Source organism: Mytilus galloprovincialis, chromosome 9, assembly GCF_965363235.1.
Source record: "Mytilus galloprovincialis chromosome 9, xbMytGall1.hap1.1, whole genome shotgun sequence".
Classification (NCBI taxonomy): Eukaryota; Metazoa; Mollusca; class Bivalvia; order Mytilida; family Mytilidae; genus Mytilus; species Mytilus galloprovincialis.
Genome location: NC_134846.1, coordinates 13984431 through 14005625, shown reverse-complemented (window position 1 = coordinate 14005625; position 21195 = coordinate 13984431). Strand labels below are relative to the sequence as shown.

General features: G+C 31.5%; 1 protein-coding gene across 2 annotated transcripts in view; it reads right to left on the bottom strand.

Annotated features, from left to right (window-relative positions):
* Positions 1 to 21195, bottom strand: part of LOC143046648 (voltage-dependent calcium channel gamma-5 subunit-like) — a 50812-nt gene that overhangs the window by 6878 nt on the left and 22739 nt on the right. The window contains exon 1 of one of the 2 annotated variants that reach the window (XM_076219772.1): positions 7147 to 7204. The exons of the other annotated variant lie outside the window; for it this stretch is intronic. The gene's annotated coding sequence lies outside the window, so the exon portion shown is untranslated. Of the gene's footprint in view, positions 1 to 7146; positions 7205 to 21195 lie in introns of those variants that run through there. 2 annotated transcript variants of the gene reach the window in all.

Here is a 21195-nt window from a genome sequence, read left to right as displayed (position 1 = left end):
ATTGTTTACAACAAACCAAAGCATCTTGTGGAGAATACGTACAGTTTTCATTTTTATTATATTGATAAATAAAACATCAAATAAAAGTTTTGTTTACATTTATTTAGAATTTTACTTCTTCTTACTTGTTTGTATAATACATTTAATTTGTAAATTCTCTAATGAATAGACAAAATACATCAAGTCTTTGTAGATGAATATTCGAGCGTCACTGATGAGTCTTTTGTAGACGAAACGCGCGTCTGGCGTATGTACTAAATTTAGTCCTGGTATCTATGATGAGTTTATTTACAACCACTAAGTTGATGCCACTGCTGGTGGAGATTTATTTCCCCGAGGGTATCACAAGCCCAGTAGTCAGCACTTTTTGTGCTGACTTGAATTGTCATTGATATGGTTATATTTATAAATTTACTGTTTACAAATTTTTGAATTTTTTGAAATACTAAGCCTTTTCTACCTCAGGCATAGGCAAAACTTTAAGAATTTTGGTCCTCAATGCTCTTCAACTACGTACTTTATTTTGCCTTTTTAACTTTTTTGGATTCGAGCGTCACTGATGAGTCTTTTGTAGACGAAACGCGCGTCTGGCGTATATACTAAATTTAGTCCTGGTATCTATGACGAGTTTATTTACTAGTTACTGATTACTACGGACATGAGCAAACACTCCCTTACAAATGCTTTCCAACAAAAGCCTACCATCTCTTCTAGCCTGTTCTGTATTGTATATACATTATCATTAATGAAAACTGACAATAGCTACCAACAGTGGACTCGAAATGCTTTGAAATAGTTTGTAAATGTCCAATAACATAAAATGTACCACCTTTTTTCGCCAGATACGTATTTCGACAATAAATTTCTATTTAGAGATGTTCGAGACCAGTATTTGAAATATCATAAAGAAAATACGAAGAGCTTATATATGTACTATCATAATATTTATGCATTTCTCTGTTCTGAGTGTAGCATTGTCATTTTAGCGATATTTATTAACATTTCCATAAAAGCGGAAGGGTTTTGACTAGCCATAAAATCAGGTTCAACACACCATTTTTAATAGAAATGTCATGTATCAAGTTATAAGGCAATGGTTATCAAATTGTCCGTTTCTGTGTATATATACTGGTGTTGTTTTTTGTTGCACGTCAGTGTTTCTGTTGTTCCGTTGTTTCCTCGAATAGTTGAAGTGTTTCACTTAGTTTCAGTTTGTAACCCGAATTTGTTTTCTCTCAATCGATTTATGTTTTTTGAACGGCGGTATACTACCGTTGCCTATATTTATAAACCTAAAAGGATAACAAACTTTCTAAACGAGGAAGATGTTCAAATACTAGTACTTGATGATCTCGCGTTGTTCTATCTGTTTAAAATCTAATCTCGGGAAGATCATTCAATTTGATGGATTATTAATCTATGTGTCTCGGTTACTACAAATGAGCGACACGACAATCTCTTAAAACAATGTTTTCAATTACCTTTGACAATATTACCACGTTAGAATTTTAATTGCAAGTAGGAAACAAATTTCCCTGTCAATTGGTCAACTTTTACATTTCTGTATTAAACATATTTTATTAATTATAAACGACTTATTCATTCAATATGCCATACCTGATTCCTGTTGTTATCATACAAGTAAAACATTCTAAATAATCGGGATGAAGATACTGGAAGTGAAATAAAAGATTACAAGAAGAAAAAGGACTTATCAAAATATCCTCCCCCCAAAAAAAAACACCTCCACAACGAACAGACATACAGCAAAAAATCTTCAAAAACACGATTTGAACATGTACCCAATTATTTGCATGGAAATTAATGTCACTATGAACAAATTAAAATCATCTTTTTTTTCTCGTAAACTTAACCTGTCTATTTGATGGTGGTTTTTGACGATCAGTTTATTTAGTGAATAGTTATATTATTCCAACACAGTACTTATGTTTAAAGATACATTCATTCTCTTCAGAAAAAAATGAAACTGTGCATATATTTTTATGCTGATAAAACCGATTGTCTAATACTCTTATAACAATAAAATAAAACTGTTTTTGATGTGTTTTTTGGGGGGCATTTTCGTCACTTGGTACTTTGAAATGGTTGTCTCATTTGCAATTATATTTATATCATCAATTTGCCATTGTAGTTTTGATGCCATCTTATCATTGATAGCCTAGACACCTATACATTATATGGTTAATAAATATGAACATTCTTACCGTGAATTTTAAGAATTGAAATGCAAACATATTTATATTTATTTTACACTACATTTATATTTATCGTCTGAGGAACACCATGTTTAATGATTAAGGTGGTACCTAACACTACAGGGAGATAACTCTGCAAAATCAGCTAAACGTTTTGATTACGTTGTGTTGTTAAGGGAATATTAAGCTTCTCAATGATCAAAATAAGTGTTCGTCAAACTGCTATATAACCAGTGTAATTTTTCTGATAAAACGGTTGGTTAAAATGTTTAGAAATTTTTATATTTTTTTCAAAGGGTCAAAGTTGATACTTTTTTCAAAATTTTAAGAAAATTAGACGAGCCAAATTAATTTTAGTTAAAGGGTACCACCGTAAGTGTGACACAACCTACTTTATTTGCATTGGTGTGGTCTTGGACCATGGACCCTACCTGTAACTCAAATCATGAAATGATTCAGTCCCCAAAAAATTGACAAAAATCACAATTATTTCATTAGGAAGAATTGCTGTTTTGTATATTAAGAACAAATCACCTGACACCACTATACAATCTCTATATTCATAGAAACTGCACAACATTTTGACATATTAACTAATGACCTGAGCATACATTTCTAATGCAGTGGCTTTCAACAACATCTTTAAAATATGACTTTTATTTATTTTTGTTGGCTATGATTTGTTTATTTCTCTGTCCTATATTTTCTCCCATTTATTTATTGTAGTCCTGTCATGTAATGTTGCCATTTTAATGTTATAATAAGAATTTCCATTAAAGCGGGAGGTTTGACATGTCACAAAACCAGGTTCAACCCACCATTTTTTTGTTAAAATGCCCTGTACCAAGTCTGGAAAATCCCCATTGTTATATTATAGTTCGTTTCTGTGTGTGTTACATTTAAGTGTTGTGTCGTAGTCCTCTTATATTTGATACGTTTCCCTCAGTTTTAGTTTGTAACCCGGTTTTGTTTTTTCCTTATCGATTTATGAATTTCGAACAGCGGTATACTACTGTTGCCTTTAGTTATTACTACTATCTCCTGTAAAGACCAAAAAAGTATAAAAATATCCGTTAGAAATATATTAGAATAATATATAAGTAATTAAAGGGCGATGCAATTTCTTAACCCCGACATCACCTTTTCAATGATGTCACATGACTTCCTAATTTTACTGTACATTGTGTAACGTGACGGCTTTATTGCACAGACACTAGACATGTCATTGTCTATAATACCACACTGTATGTATAGATAATATAGAAAGAGATAAAAAGAATTTATAATGTGTTTCTGTTTTCTGCGGGAGCACTCTCTACCATTTCCGTTCCTAAAAGGCAATTAATGTGTCTTAATTGCTTTTCATTAGCTCATGTATAGAAAAGTTTCTGCAAGCGTTGACTAGACTTTGGAATTTAAAGAGAACTAACGATCAAATGATATAATTAGTAAAATGCTTGATAGAGCGAAGCTTTTCACAGCATCAGCGTGAATTGTGACATTGTATAAGGATTAGTATGAGGATGGTGCTGCATTTAACGATCCTGTATTTACATATGAGGAAAACTTTAAATGTCAAACTGGTAGTGTTCATAAAGATTTAATCTAAGCATTCACTACAGTATGTCTGAGTGTACAAACTTAATTACTTTACAATGTCTAGTTGACAGGATTTAAAAATAGGGATTAGTATTCAAAAGAAAAAAAAAACTTAAGATCATAAAATCGCATATTACGAGGAAGTTTTTCAATTCGCATTGAATAAACTAAATATAAAGTAAGGAGACGTGGTATGAAGAGACCACTATCGACCACATACCGAATGACGTCGCGTAGGCGTTAGCAACTGTAAGTTACTATAGGCCTTTAATAAATCAAAATCTTATTACCTTAAACATTGTAACAAGTTTTAAAGATTCCGACATGAGCACATTAACCTATTATGTCTGTTTGTTTTGTTCAGACATCGTTGTAAATATAATGAAATTTGATGCGTCTGTCATACAAGTGAGAGGTTTAGCTAGCTATAAAAACAGGTTTAACCAACCGTTTTCAATTTAGAAAATGTCTGTATAAAGTGGTAATATAACAGTTGTGATACATTCGTCTGATGTGATGGCGCTTTTGATTGTGTCATTTGATTAGGGACTTTCCGTTATAAATTTTCCTCGAAGTTCAGTACTTTTGTGATTTCACTTTTTTGTATGACAGTGACATGCAATTCCGTTATTTTGACAACGATGTTTGAACAAAAAACATATATAATAGGTTAAAAATGTTAAATACTTGGGTGCAACAGTCACCATTGTGTTATAATCTTAATTACTACAAAATAAACAAATACGTAACACAGAGAAACAATATATTGGCTGCTGGATCACAATTATTGTGACAATTGTCTATTTTGTCTGTTGAGGTTGCTCACCTAATTTTGTCAACATAACATTACAAAACTAAGGATTTTCTTATTCCAGGCATAGATTAGCTTAGCCGTATTTGGCACAACTTTTTGGAATTTTCTATCATCAATGCTTTTCAACTTTGTGCTTGTTTTGATATGAGCGTAACTGAGTCTTGTGTAGAAGAAACTCGCGTCTGGCGTACTTAATTATAATCCTGGTACCTTTGATAACTATTAACAAATGCCATACAAGTGGGAGGTTAATCTAGCTATAAAACAAGGTTTAACCCTCCGTTTTCTTCAGAAAATTCCTTTCTTAAGTCAGTAATATGACAGTTGTTATCTCCCCTTGGTTGATAACTTTTAATGTTTTCGTAAGTTTTGATGGACTTTCCCTTTTGGAATTTTCATTAGAGTTCTGTTATTTTTTTAAAACTTTTTCTCATGCATGTAGCCCGAATCTTTTTTTTATAATCTAGTTTAATAGTTATGTCTAAAAGTAACTGGAAGGTTTCCATGTTTTATTGGGTACTTTACACCCAACAAAACATAAAAGTTTGCTCCATGAATTGGTTTGAAATTTTCCATTGTGAGATAAATTAAGTAAAGAATAAAATATCCTTAAAGATAACCCATTAATTTTCCATTTTAGTGCAACAAAATTTAAAAAAAAAATATATGAAAAAATATATATATAAGAACTGGAGCTACAATGTATACAGTTATCAAAGGTACCAGAATTATAATTTAGTACGCCAGACGCGCGTTTCGTCTACGCAAGATCATGTGTTTATAACAGGACTTACTAAAGAGAAAAATATCATTTGTTTTTGCTTCCTAAGTCTAAAGGTGGTAGATCTTTTACAACTAATTTTCACTATGACAAATTATTTTTTTATCGCTGAGGACCGTATGTTTCGTTCATTGTTATGCATCAATATGTTCATTAGCGTCTCATTCCGGATTTATATTACCTTTGACCCTATGTGCCACCTACTGAGCAGACATTTCCTCTATCTGAAGCAACCTTTATCCCATTGCATAATAAGGTAATAGTATATTTACAATTTCAAACTAACTCTCAATTTTAACATTGTTTATATTGTTTGCTAGGTGCATGCCTGCTTCTTTGATTCCTTCCGTAAAATATATCTCTTTCTTCGATGTGTGTCTTTTTAAGTTTCTACTAACTTAAAGCGTTCTTGCGATACACTATGTTATATCGATACATATATTACGGTATTGTATTCGGTCACTGAAGCTATGTCATGTTAACGTAAATTAAAAATTATTTATCACAAAAAACATAATCATCAAATCCTCGTTACGTTTCTCACATCGAACCTTTGACATTTGGGCAATTGTCACTTTTCACCACGATTTCATCGCGATTTCGCTATTCAGTCAATTATCTGAACTCGTTTTACCTTTAATATCTACTTCGCATATGTTAAACATAACACATATTCTTGTAAGTAATAGCCTTTACACTAATTTGAAAACCTTTAATGATATGATGATGTTAGTTTTGAACAGTCACGACAAAGTGTTTGCAATAACTAGTATATTTTTTGCAAAGCTATTTATCAAATATAACGAATTCCATACAGATAATTAATGTCCATCTGCCCTTTTATAAGTGTCTTTATTCAGATTATGAATTTTCCTAATTTTGTAATTTTGTCTTTTACAATTAAAAAGAAGCCCAACCTTTAAAAAAAAACTTATTTTTTCAAGATGTCCCACATATTTGTTTAAAATTTTCGAACTTTTGCAAACATTGTTTGATTTAAACCACGAATATAGACTGTGTAGTTTTTTTCATAAGGTAGAAGCGAAATAGTTTAAGTGAAACCAGTATGAACATATGAAGTGGATATCTTAGATAGAAATGATTTATCAAAGTCAACACCTTGGAAAAAAAGAAAAACGACAACTGAAAGTCTTTATATATTTAGACAGAAAACAGCACTACACCAACAAAACCACTTTGAAATATGGCGATAGATTCTGGTACACCGACAAGAACAAAATATAGGTAGAAGAGGAGAATTAAAAGGACATAAAAGTAAGTGCCGAAGACATTCCATAACGTATTAGGAGAAAAACCCAACTTCGACGTCAATTTGAAAAAGTACTTCATCTACAAATACACTACAGTCTGTTATCCAATAAGTTTAAATCACCAAACGTTTTAAAGTTTTACAGATACTATCAAAATCTCTATCTTTAGGTAAAAATAAAAAGATCAATATAAGAATATTCAAAAATCAGGTACAAAAAAAAATCACTTATCTCTAAAATACCAGTATATATAACTAATAAAAGTTACTCACAAAACGATGATAAGTAGTACCATTCTGAACGCATGGCATTTATTAAGTGTTGTTTTTATTTCTAAAAATATTCTGACGAAAGTTAATTAATTTTACAAGCTAATCTTTTATTATGTGTAGAAAAAAAATCAGATTTCACCGATTTTACAAGATCATTCTAAGAACATTAAGGTAAAATAAATGTACAGCCTACCTGATTCTTCACCTTGCATTGTTTGTTAACAAGAATATAATGTTTGACATTTAGTTATATATCATCTAAAAACCATGCTCATTATTTATTAATCACATATAAAAGCAGTCCCGTTTCTCATATTTCTAATTTCAAAAATGCCATTACAATCGCAGCATAGAAATTTATCAAATAAATGTAGTTGTATTTCAGTAGTCCCCAAAGCAAAGCAATCAAAAAGGATTCCTTGTCAAATGCCATTATAGAGATCAACACACCAAGAAAATTTAATCTATCAAAAATGTAATTACGTGTTTATTTTACCAAATGTGATCTGCTCACTGTCAGTTTCAAAAATGTTCAAAATGGAAGACTGCAGTTTTCGGTCAATAGTAATTGTTTAATTGTAGTTTATTGGATAAAAGTACAATACAATATTTATCTGTAATAAAGATGTATAACAGTTTCTCTACTTCGATATTTATAATTCACGATTGAACTAAAGAAATTACGCAATAATGAACCATTACTGACATCCGAGCATATACAGGTTTTGAAATTTAAGACATTCTGGGACCAAACGAGTATAAAGAATAGCCGAGAAAATTTTAAAATACCATAAATTTGTTATACAAAATGCATGAATAAATAATAACAAAACCATTAAGTTTTTGTAACAAATGTATTTGCGATCAAAATTTAAGTGCAATCTTGCACTTTAAAAAAAAAAATCTTATTAATACAGCGACCTTAAATTCTTAACCCACTAAAGTAAGATGTCCAAGAAATGGCTTTTAAAATGTAACAAGTCATTTGTTTCTGTTTTCAACTTTAAAGTATAATTATCGAAATGTTGCCATGTTGGCTAATAGCTTTTTAATCTGTTTTATTAACGAAGTTAAATACCAAAGAATTGGAGAAAATTTTGATTTATAAATATCAAAGAGGCTTCATGATATTACGTTGCAAATTTTAAACGGTTTTACAAATATCTTTAATGTCAAAAAGCTATAGCGGTTGAAGATATTTTCATAGAAAATAAAAACTAATTTTATATAATTTTTGAAAATGGAAGATCATACAAAACTAAAAGGAACCAATTTTCATCTAAATAACAAATCATATACGTTTTATTTCAGCGATAGAACATTTCATTTTAGTTAAACATTCCTAAATTATTCATTGTTTGATTATACATAATAATGTGTAAACAAAATCTAAAAAATCTCAATCCTGTACAAATACTAACTTGTTAAAAAACCCAACATGCTTTGCTTTTACAATGCACACGAATATAAGATTAGATATTGAAAATTTCACAATTTGACCAAACCAATCTCTAATATAACTGAACAAATACACATAATAAAACATCATTACTGATAATTTTGCAGGTAAATGACAGTCTGCAATTGACCTAAGCTGTCAAAGAAACACTCGACTAATAAGAAGGTGTAGTGTAGGTATATTCGCGAAAAAAACCCAATCAAGCACATTTGACCCCCAGGAAAGTTGACACACGTTGAGGAAAAATTTAGTTCTTAAACTAAACACTTTATTGGTTCATTTCGTTTTTTAGCTCACGAGTTTATAGTGAATAGAATACTGTTTATCATTACTCATCTTCGCTAGCCAAGGGTTATGATCCAGATCCCTTCTCTCCACCCTTGGCGGATTAAGATCGAATTTCGGAGACACAAGGTTTTGATTTCTATTGGTCGCATATGCAACTGGCTGTATCCAATGAAAAAGCATCTTTCAGATGATCACGTGTAACTAGAAAATGTTAATAAACAACTGCCACGTGCTGATTGTACAAAATAAAGGCAACAGCAGTATACCGCTGTTCAAACTCATAAATCCATGGACAAAAAACAAAATCGGGGTGACAAACTAAAACTGAGGGAAACGCATTAAATATAAGAGGAGAACAACGACACAACACTACAATGTAACACACACAGAAACGGACCAAGCATCAGACAAAATCCCACGAGAATAATAAATATAACATCAAAACCAAATACATGAATTTGGGATAGACAAGTACCGTGACACGTCTTATCGCAATGTGAATTTACACTCAAACATAAGAGAAAACAAACGACGCAACGTTAAAATGTAACACACACAGAAACAAACTATAATATAACAATGGCCATATTCCTGACTTGGTACAGAACATTTTTAAAGGAAGAAATGTTCTGTTGAACCAGGTTTTGTGGCATGCCAAACCTCCCCTTTTATAGCCATGTTAAATATAACATTAAAATGACAACTCAACACCACAGGACTACAATATAAATAAATTGGAGAATACAATTGACAAAGAAACACACGAACAACAGCCAACAAAAGGCAACTAGTTGAAAATTTTAATACGCCAGAAGTGCATTTTATCCACACAAGATCTACTAGTGATGCCCAGATACAAAAGTTTGAAAGCCGAAACAAGCACAAAGTCGAACAGCATCGAGGACCAAAAGATCAAAACAGTTGTGCCAAAAAACGGCCAGGCTTTTCTGTTAGTTACCAGAACATCCTTATTATTTAGAATAATTTATACTTTTGCAAACAGTAAATTTATAAAATTACCAAACAAAAGCTGTACATGATAGAACTGAAATATTAACTAATTACAGGAAACAACTGAAATACATTACATAACCAGACATTTGCAACACAAAATGTAGACACATCCGATTAAGTTTAAACCTCAACGCCAAGTGACGTCATATTTGAAATAGTAAAAAATCTTAAACCCCAAATTGTAGAACGATATTTGGTGACAATTTTAAAGTTCTTAATTAACTAATCGTGGGTATGGTTCTGGCACAAATGTTGAGATGTCGACATATATTTTAAGCTCCTGTTTCACGAAATTGGTAAACACTAGACACGACCATTTTTACACCTCTACATTAAAGACAGTCAATGTGGTTCCATTGGTCAATAATGTTTATTTCGGAATGAGCGTGTCTATCTATGTATTTTGTTAATGATATGTATGTATTTTTTAATGATATTTTTCTTACAATTTCAGAAATGACGAAATAAATGTTTATCAGAATTTATCTTTAACTTCCGATAGATGGGGCAGTATTGTAATTACAAATGAAAGATTAATCTGCCAAGGATGGAGAGAAGGAAACTGGATCGTAACCCGTGGCTAGCGAAGAATATTTTGCCCCTGAGATCACTTACGTGTTTTTGGAATTTGTGTTTATAAATCTTTGTACGACTTATGTTTTTTTTTATTCCAGCGCTGTATATTCGACCTCTTTTAGAGGGCGACGAATGTGTTTAATTTAAATACAGTTAGTTATATGTAAGCTTAAATATTCATAAATAGCCAACGTTTTTACATCCCAATAAAGCTTCATAAGAAGCACCCGATTATAAAATGAACGGAAAAGTCCTTTTTTAATCCTTAGATAGAAAACCACTGGATAAATTAAAACAATGTTAAAACGACACTAGAAAAAAATACGAAATAATCATTAAATGCACCAGTTTGTCAATTTTCAACTATGTGGTAATATATATAAGGAGAAATGCACATCGCATGTTTGTCATTTATGCTGTATTAGTTATTTAGAGATAAGAAACTTTGCACATTATCTAAAATGGTTCACACATTCAGACATTGATGAATGATTGGCATTGTTTTAATTATGTCTGTGGAGTCATAGGAATTGAAATTGACGAGCAAAGCATCATAATTGTTCAGCTACAATGATTGAATATCTTATCATGATGATAAAACAGGCCAAATAAATATCATGCAACTATTGTCAAATTTAAATTTTCAATAAATCTTCATAAGGAAATCATCTATCATTCATTAGCCCTCAGATGTAATAAGTTGTAATTGATAAAGTTACATCGGCAAGACATCTTTTTTTTTTAAAATTCTTACATTATCATTATTTTTTATCGGTTTATTTTTGTTTAATCCATTGGGAAATAGTTCACGCATTTTTAGGACAAGAGCATACGAATAAATCGAACATGTAGTCATATTCAATGGGTTTACTAGGATGTAGGTCAGGACTTTGAAAATGAGATGAAACAAAAGGAGACCGTTTGCCTAGCAACGTAGTATTTAAGGTTCCCATACGAACGGACGAAGCTACATTTTGTGTAATTTTCGAACAATTAAAAATTATCCACGCGTTTATGTCCTTATCATTTATTTTACTGCAGAACAGCATATTATGGTGAAATTCTATTCAAACCTAAGCTTTAAGGAACTTGTTTGTTTTTGTTCCTTATGGTGCAATGGTCGACTGTACTTGTTTTCGTTGCTTATGTTTTAATGGTTGCTAGTATTTATTTAAGTTCCTGTAGTTGTAAAGTTCGATAGTAACTGTTTTCGTCCCTGTTGTTTTAAAGGTAACTATTAATTGTTTTCTTTACTTTTCGTGAAATGATTACTAGTTTTTGGTTTGTTCATTATGTTGTAATAAAGATTTCCGATAAAATGACATCTGTACGTAACTCGACGAACAGAATAATGGTACAGGTTGTTACAAACCCCTGAATTTATTCAAATATGTCGCTCAAATCTAGACAAAGTATTCCAAGACGTTCAAATCATACACCGGTTGTATCGTTCCTATCTAATAATATTAACATGGTAAAAAAAACCCGGAACTTATTCTTTTTGGTTCCTGATGTTGAAACGGTCGACTGTATTTGCTTTCGTTGCTAAGGTTTAAATGATAGATAATATGTTCAATGATTGCTGAACATTTTCCCACTTAAACTTTTAACTATTTTTCTCAGCGCAGAAAATAAACTCAGATTAAGACATGATTTACAAAATAAAATATTTGCGAAAATCACAACACAAGGAACGGTAATAAATGTCAGCGACCTTTACAACACAAGGAATGAAAAACAATAACCTAGCATACGATCGACTAGAGTTCATGGTTTTAGTTCTGACATCTATTTTACTAAATACTATGCAATTAAACGCCCCAACATTTTATATTTTACATGCTTATATTTTCGTTATCCGATACATTCTTTCTTTCTACATCTGTTTATGTATTGTTTGAAAGGAAAATATTGTTAGAATGATATTTTTCTGACAATTTCAATGATGAAATCAGTGTTTGTCAATATTTATCTTTTCATAAAGTTGAAAATTGAGATAAATTTATTTCTTCTATCTAATTTATAAATTAAAAGTATTCTACATTTGTCCATAAATGAAAACATAAAAAAGAAGTATGTTATTATCTATAAATGAAAATCTAAAAAAATTCTCTATGTAAGTTGTATTTGAGAAGGCATGCTCGATTTGTGACTTTTCCGTGTATTTTTATCAAATTGGAATGTACAAACCCCAAAGACGTTTTCAGTACAAATATGTCATACCTCTTAAAATACATGTAGTGTTTACTGCACATGATTTTCAAATACGCATATCCAGGACGAGAAGATAAATACAGAGCAGACGTTGTACTTGACCAACACGCTGATTTAGGCTATGATAAAAATAAAATTGAGAATGGAAATGGGGAATGTGCAAAAGAGAAAACAACCCGACCATAGAGCAGACAACAGCAGAAGGTCACCAACAGGTCTTCGAGAAATTCTCGCACCCGGAGGCGTCCTTCAGATGGCCCCTAAACAAATATATACTAATTCAGTGATAACGAACACCATACTAAACTACAAATTGTACACAAGAAGCTAAAAGTTAAAATAATACAAGACTAACAAAGGTCAGAGGCTCCTGACTTGGGACAGGCGCAAACATGCGGCGGGGTTAAACATGTTTGTGAGATCTCAACCCTCCCCTATACCTCTAGCCAATGCAGAAAAGTAAAGCACCTAGCCAAAAATTGAATATTTTAAAAAGAGAGATAAATAGAGATTTTTATTATGATTTACCGTTTTATTATAATATTATATGTACAGGGTTAAAAAGTCAACATCTCAGACTGTCTTCATTTTGTTTTCTAAACTATGAAAAAAAATAAAACCACAAAAATACTGAACTCCGAGGAAAATTCAAAACGGAAAGTTCGTTATCAAATTTCAAATTCAAATGCTCAAACACAGCAAACGAATAGATAACAACTGTCATATTCCTAACTTGGTACAGTCATTTTTCTAAAATAGTAAATGGTGAAATAAACCTTGTTTTATAGCTAGCTTAACCTCTCACTTGTATGACGATCGCATAAAATGAACCACTTCTTCCTGGTGAAACTTTGATTTGACATATATAGTTTAACATTTGGACGGACAAACGAACATACGCACAGACCAGAAATATAGTTTTCCCTTACCTTCTTACCTTCAGTTTTATTGTCGTTTAATTTATCATACATTTGGACACACCTTTTCTAGAACCCATGCATCATTATAATTAAAGACGAGAAGTAAAACTGTAACTGAGTGAGTAACAAAATGTAATCAGATTGTTTTCTTGATTAGGCATTCTCATAAATTCCATTTGATAAAATTCTACTGAAAATAACAAAGTATTTACTGGAAGAATCAGGTGATCTGCATTTCTTCCGCAGACAAAAGTATCTTGATTTACAAAATTATGCTAAAAAGAAGTCAGTCGTGTACACTTTTTTGCATTACGACAGTTGTTGTCAATAAAATCATCCCACATTTTAAATCAAAGTATGTAAATATTAAAATAGCAGATTAGGTTTAATTCCTAAATTTCTTCTATTCAAACCAGGTATATGTATTCAAATAACAACAGGTTCATTAAGTCTATGCTCCCCTTCGTTATGCTTCAATGTAATAGGCTGATATAAGTTAAGGTAGGTAGGTTATGTCAAGTTATTTCAAGTTATGTTATTTTATGGAAATATCTAATAATAACTAGCATTTATTAAAGATCCTTATATTGCAATGGTCGTTAGTTTTGTTTTTCTTTCCTTGTGTTCTAATAGTCGCTTACATTTGTTACCGTTCCTTATTTTGTAATTTTGTTAATATTTGTAAATCATGTCTTAATTTTAATATAAAAAAAGAACAGCTGGTATAATTGCCAATGAGACAACTATTAACAAGAGACAAAATGATACAGAAATTAACAACTATAGGTCAACGTACGACCTTCAACGATGACCAAAGCCCATATCGTATAGTCAGCTATTCAAGGCCTCGACTCTCCCTTGACACCATTTGCGAGTATGGTCTCGAGGAAACGATGATAGTCCGTCGGAAGGGGACAATAAATGGCTCACCCGTGTTAAGAGAGAGTCATATCTCTTGCACGTTAAACACACCCTTGTAGATTTCGAAAAAGAGCAGGCTAATGCCGCTACAAGGCAGCACTCGCAGCCGCAAAGTGGAAAGGGATTAATATAAGTTGCAAAACGTGTTTCCCAATCCAATATAAATAATTATGTTTAAACTAAGGCCTCGAAATGAAAAAAAAAATAAAACAATCCAAATGAGGAAACTAACGGCCTCATTCGCCAAGAATAAAAATTTTATGAGAAATGAGCCTCTGGCGTACTAAATTATAATCCTGGTACCTTAGATAACTATATTCAAGATAGGAAATGTTCAATATTACTGAATCTTTAGAAATAAATCAGCACTATATGCAAGCTATAGAAACTCGATGCCAATTACTCGACCATTTTTTTTATCATTTGATTATTCAGAGGTGCAATTAAACAGTTAAACTATTCACTGAAATGTGTTTACCCATATATGTATTACATTATAAAATTTATATTATGTTGAATGCATTTTGTTAATATACTTCTTCTTTTAGAATCTTAAAAGCTATACTATGCATTTTAACAGTTGATATTTTCCAACTTTCTTAATCCCAAGGGGCATTAGCTTTTAAAAGTAAATGCAGACTGCATATCAATCCTTTAGCTTTTATTACCATTGTGAATTTTATAATATCGGATAAAATGTCAAAATTCGCTGATTGCGAGTAACATTTCCCCTACATTCACAATTTTTAAAGAGAAATGTTTAGAACTAATTGCCGACAATGTAAAATGTGCATATGTTCTACTTCATAAACTTTTTAAATCTTAAAAGAAACTGAGAACACATCACCCTTGGGTAGCACTGATGATTTTACCGTTCTGTCTATATCCTTTAGAATTTTATTTTTTGGATTTAAAGAGCGTTTAATGAAACACGCAGGGTGCGTAGGGAAATCAGTATAACCTTACGTATCTTTTATTTTTTAAAAAAGGTAGTATCAATATAAATTTCTACCGATTTCCAGTAATCTCCAATAAATTAAATTAACTTACAAGCAAAACAGATCTAGATATGGAGGTCTGACCTGTAAGAGACTCCTTGTTGAAAGCTATATAGTGACATAACTTACCTGACTTGGTCTCCAATGGATAGCTGTATCATTGATAATCATTTATAATAATGTTGACTGCTGTACCCCTATTTTTGACATTTTTACCTATTGTGTCTGTTTGTTTTGTTCACGCATCGGTGACAATATAATGGAATTTGATACGACTGTCATACAAGTGAGAGGTTTAGCTAGCTATAAAACCAGGTTCAATCCACCATTTTCTACATTTGAAAATGCCTGTACCAATTCAGGAATATGACAGTTCTTGTCCATTCTTTTTTGATGCGTTTTGTTATTTGATTTTGCCATGTGATTATGGACTTTCCGAATTGATTTTCCTCTGAGTTCAGTATTTTTGTGATTTTACTTTTTGTTATTGCAGTAAGGATTCGATTAGAAATTAAAAAGCCCATGATATATCAGTACGTAAATACGAGTGAAGATACAAGACCAAAAGGGTACCAAAAGAAATATCCATCTATAGTCAACATTTTAAATGCTTTCTTTTCGATTTAGAAAGTTTAAGAAAGTAACATCATGTTGAATACATTAATTGTGACCTCTAACATCATTCCGTCAGGAATATGACAGTTCTTGTCCATTTGTTTTTGATGTGTTTTGTTATTTGATTTTGCCATGTGATTATGGACTTTCCGAATTGATTTTCCTCTGAGTTCAGTATTTTTGTGATTTTACTTTTTATCAGCATATATTTATATAATCATGTAAAGTTTTGATGACTTTTGATCCATAATTCAACATTTTCCAAGGACATAATTCCAAGGACATTATCTGGCTCATAGTAAAAAGGTGAAGCTACAGTACATTTCATATGTAACTGTCATTAGAAGAACAAATATTTCCTGATATAATCCCAGTTATTGTCGGTTTGTCTCCATTTAATTTCCGTTATTATTTTTTGACGTTAGTTTAGCTTACTGGTTACAGATTGAAATCATTTTAGTTCAAATATTGTAACGAAACAAAAACATTAAAATATGTATTAGTATCATTTTCTTATGATAAGGATGTTGTCAGATCCAGTTTTTTTTCAAGAGATTAAGGTTAAAATAGGGAAAATAAGAAATAAAGGGACTAATTCAATAGCATAAAATAAAGAATGTAAAATAAAAACTATATAGATTGGTGCGTTTAAGCGCAATTTTGGCTTGTGCATTGCCACACTATGTATACCTTATTATTTAGTCTAAGATAAATTATCTTATTTTTGAGTTGGTACACGATATCATTAGCGCTTAGTCGCAACTAACTTGTGACTTGTTAAGGAGTCTGATATCTTTAGATAGCAGTAAAGCCTAATGTGTTATCTCACATATTGTGTCCTATTTTCGATCGTGACATCAAGTGTTTATTAATAAGCAGACGAAGCATGTTTAGTAGGGAATTCTCACTTGGTGGACGCATCAGGTATCGTCCTTTCTTATCCCAGGAATAGATTACCTTAGCCATATTTGGCACAACTTTTTGGAATTTCAGGTCCTCAATGCTCTTCAACTTTGTACTTTTTTGGCTTTACAACTATTTTGATCTGAGCGTCACTGATGAGTCTTATGTAGACGAAACGCGCGTCTGACGTAATAAATTATAGTCCTGGTACCTTTGATAACTATTGAAGTTTATATCATTCGCTCAAGTTCTGTGTGCTACCATGATATTTGACATCAGTAAATTACTGTTGACTTAATGAACGTTCAAAAGGAACGCTCTAATTGTATAAATACCTAAATAGGAAGCATCTCTCTATCAATTGAATCTCGATAAGAAACACATGCTCGGGAATATTGTATTTATATAGTGCATCCCCTATAGAGACGTTCTGCAAGAATATTGTTATATAATAAGAAATACAAAAAGTTATTTTAGACTTTTTTCAGTTTAATTTAACGTACACAATCATCTGTATGACGTCGGAATAATTGAGTAGATTATATTGGATAATATCATATAAAACTTCAACCAGAATGATAAAAACAAAACGTTTACAATGGTGTAAAAAGTAAAACAAACAAAAATCGAACTCCAAGGAAAATTCAAATCCGATAGTTTCTTATCAAATGGCTAACTCCGAAGCTAAAACACATGGAAAACAACTACATATACCTGACTTGCCACAAGCATTTCCTTATGTAGAAAATTGTTGATTAAACCTGACTTTATAGCAAGATAAACCTCTAACATGTATGACAGTCGCATGCATTACATTAGTTTGACAACAATGTGTAAGGAAAACAAACAACCAACAGTGAAGTAGTTAAAAAAATCAATGTAAAATATAGAGTGTGCAACATTCAACATTATGTTATAATATTAATCCAAAACTAACAAATTTGTCAACACAGAATATATATAATGGTACAAAGACTAATCACATAAGCAAATATGAAAGACAAGAACACTCAATTAGACCACATTACTATAATACATTGGAAAGTACCGTGCAATGCATAAAGGATATTACTAAAATTGGGCTAAACAGTATGGGTTAATAATTTATAAATAAAAGAGCACTATATCATAAACATCAGCAGTACCTAGAACCTATACTTCAAGACCATTATGTGTTTTTTGTGAAGTTGATTCTAAATATTTAAACAAATGGATTGCAGACGATGGATGTATCTCAATAAGTAAAACACTAATTAGTCAATAAAAACACTTGGTCAAAGAAACAACTAACCAACCAAAGAGTAACGATTAAGGAAAAGTTATTGCACGGACATATTCTCATTATATTGTATACCGTAATAGCATAAACCTGAGTTATTAATATATGAGACTTTTTCAAAATACCCTCAGGTTTTAGAGTTAAACATGAGTGTTGAAGGGGTTGTCAACAACTCTTTTATTTACCTTATGATATTCTAAAAAATCGTTTTCTGGGGATTTAAATTGACTGGATGTCTTTTGTAGGTATTACTTAAACATTTTTAATAGAGATTTTATTCAACGAACTTATTGTATTGAAGAAAAGTTATAACCTACGTACTTGATGTGGTATAATTGTTCGTATATTATTAGTATTTGTCACTTCTGAATGCTGTACAACAGTTCATTTTTCCTCGTTCACTTCTATTTCGCAAAGGTTTTCAGTCGGTTCCAGATGATTATAAGATTTCACTATAACAGTAATAAGCGACCTTCAACAATTCTGGAGCAATTATCATACTTTGCAACAATACTCAAATAATATAAAAAAGAAGATGTGGTATGATTGCCAATAAGACAACTATCCACAAAATACCAAAATTAAACAGACATTGACAACTATAGGTCACCGTACGGCCTTCAACAATGAGCAAAGCCCATACCACATAGTCAGCTATTAAAGGCCCCGATAAGACAATGTAAAACAATTCAAACGAGAAAACTAAAGGCCTTATTTATGTAAAAAAAAAATGAATGAAAAACAAATATGTAACACATAAACAAACGACAACCACTGAATCACAGGCTCCTGACTTTGGACAGACACATACATAAATAGGGGCGGGGTTAAACATGTAAGCAGGATCCCAACCCTCCCCTAACCGGGACAGTGGTATAACAGTACAACATAAGAACGAACTATAAAAATCAGTTGAAAAAGGCTTAACTCATCAGATGGACAAAAATACAAGTTGACGTAAGTGGCCGGGTACTTATACATCCCGACACAAAAAGATACAATGAACAGATCCGAGAGTACTCGCAGTTATCTGACAGCTAGTTCAAAGCCACTAACAACTAATAAAAAAATTATGCATCTAAGACTAAACTATCAATCTGTACACATCCAACATCCAATGGATTTAGTGTAAAGACGTCATAAACAGTCAGAGAAAAAACATGACCTTGTGCAATGCCAAGTTACAGGTATCGACAGATTGTAGATCCATGAATATGTATATGTATATAACATACTTGTAATATTTAGTTGGCTTTTAATTTACTGATAACAAAATCAATATTTATACCAATAAAAACAATATTCAATGATCTTATTACAGTGTTGAATAGGTAACTTTTTAGAATAAGTTTATTTAAAGGAGCGACAAGTTTACATGGATCATTTTTAAATTTTCGGGCACGGTTAACAACATTTCCGTAAAAATGAGGATGAGGTATCCCGTTTGAAATAAGTTTTCTGCCATTTAGAAAGCAATTTTTGGGGACATAGTTGGTAAAGGTGAACTGCGGAATTACATGTTCAATGAATGACTATATTTAAGTAGGTGTGTATGCAGGCTATGAGATATCCACGATATTTGATATCCATGAAAAGGTAAGTTTTCTCTAATCCACGAAAATTGATAACCACGGAAAATATAAGAATTCAGTGTCTATAAACCAACAAATTATCTATGCATTTACACAACTCACTTACAGTCTAACGCATTTGATAAAGAACTACTAGTAATTTATTGTCTTTCTTTTTTAAAAATAAATTAAAAGACATTTACCAAGTATTTTCAAGTTATTTAATTGATTTAAATACTTTGAAATATGTTCTCGTATGTCGTTGCTATAAGTTATATGGTTCGCTACTGACCCCATACGGATCCATAGAGGGTTAGTAAAATTCAAAGGGGGTGAGGCCGGAGGCCGAATCCCCTATGGATTTTATTCACCCTCTATGGTCCGTAGGGGTCAGTAGTTAACCGTATAACGAATTCATCGCACGCTGGACTTTTTCTGCTGCGTTATGTTGAAAAATAAACAATGAAACACAACAACATCGATAGATGACGTCACCATTAATGCGTCATGAACCCCCTATGAAATCTACTAACCCCATACGGTCTCATAGGGGGTCACCACGTGACGGCGTTAAACCAATCACAACGTGATATTTTACCCGCAGTGCGATAAAATATAATATATATCGTATAAACAGATTAAATATAAGTACTCAAAACTTACTGTTATTTACTACAAATATGATGCCATCTCGATGTCGTTAAGTTACTTATGTCTATGAACTCTGGCTTCATTCACGTAAAATATTCATAGACAATGTCATTTGAAAACGATAACAAAATTCTTCAAAACATAAACAAAGAACAACAAAATAGATGACCAAAATTTAAACCCCGATATTTATGCTTATGTTTTGGTGTTTTTTTTTATATTAGAAGGTGTGTTTTTTTCTCTTTAAAATTATATCAATTGCGAATTTCATAATCTTAACCTTAAATATGTATATTGAGGTAAAAGTCTGCAAAATATCTAAACGCACCCAATCTATAGTATTTAGATTCTTTAACACCCAGGCAACATTTACAAATCTATAAGAAAAGATTTCCGAAAATGGACTTTTTCAAAAAATGGCCCTTTTCCAGTTTCTACGAAAAATGTTTGTTTGTACAAGAGCATCACATGATCTCTAAATTACGTAATCAAACCTAAAAAGTGTGCATGTTAAAATATATCAAATATAGCTGAAATCCAATAACGTTCTCAAAGGTGTCGAATACGTGAAAGCATTTCAGTTATAAGTATTGAAGATATCGAACGGGAAATATGCCATCTATTTCAGTCAACTAAAAATTACAAAATGCAGTAGAATGTAAAAATCAAATCAAGTATAGTAATAACATGTATTAATTCGTTTAATGACTATAATTAAAGCCAACTGTATTTACGTGTGAACAAAATGTTATACTTTTGCTTACTGGCTAGATCGATATTACTTTTTGATATTAGTTATCGAAAGATCAAGAGTATTTGTAACAACGTAGCTT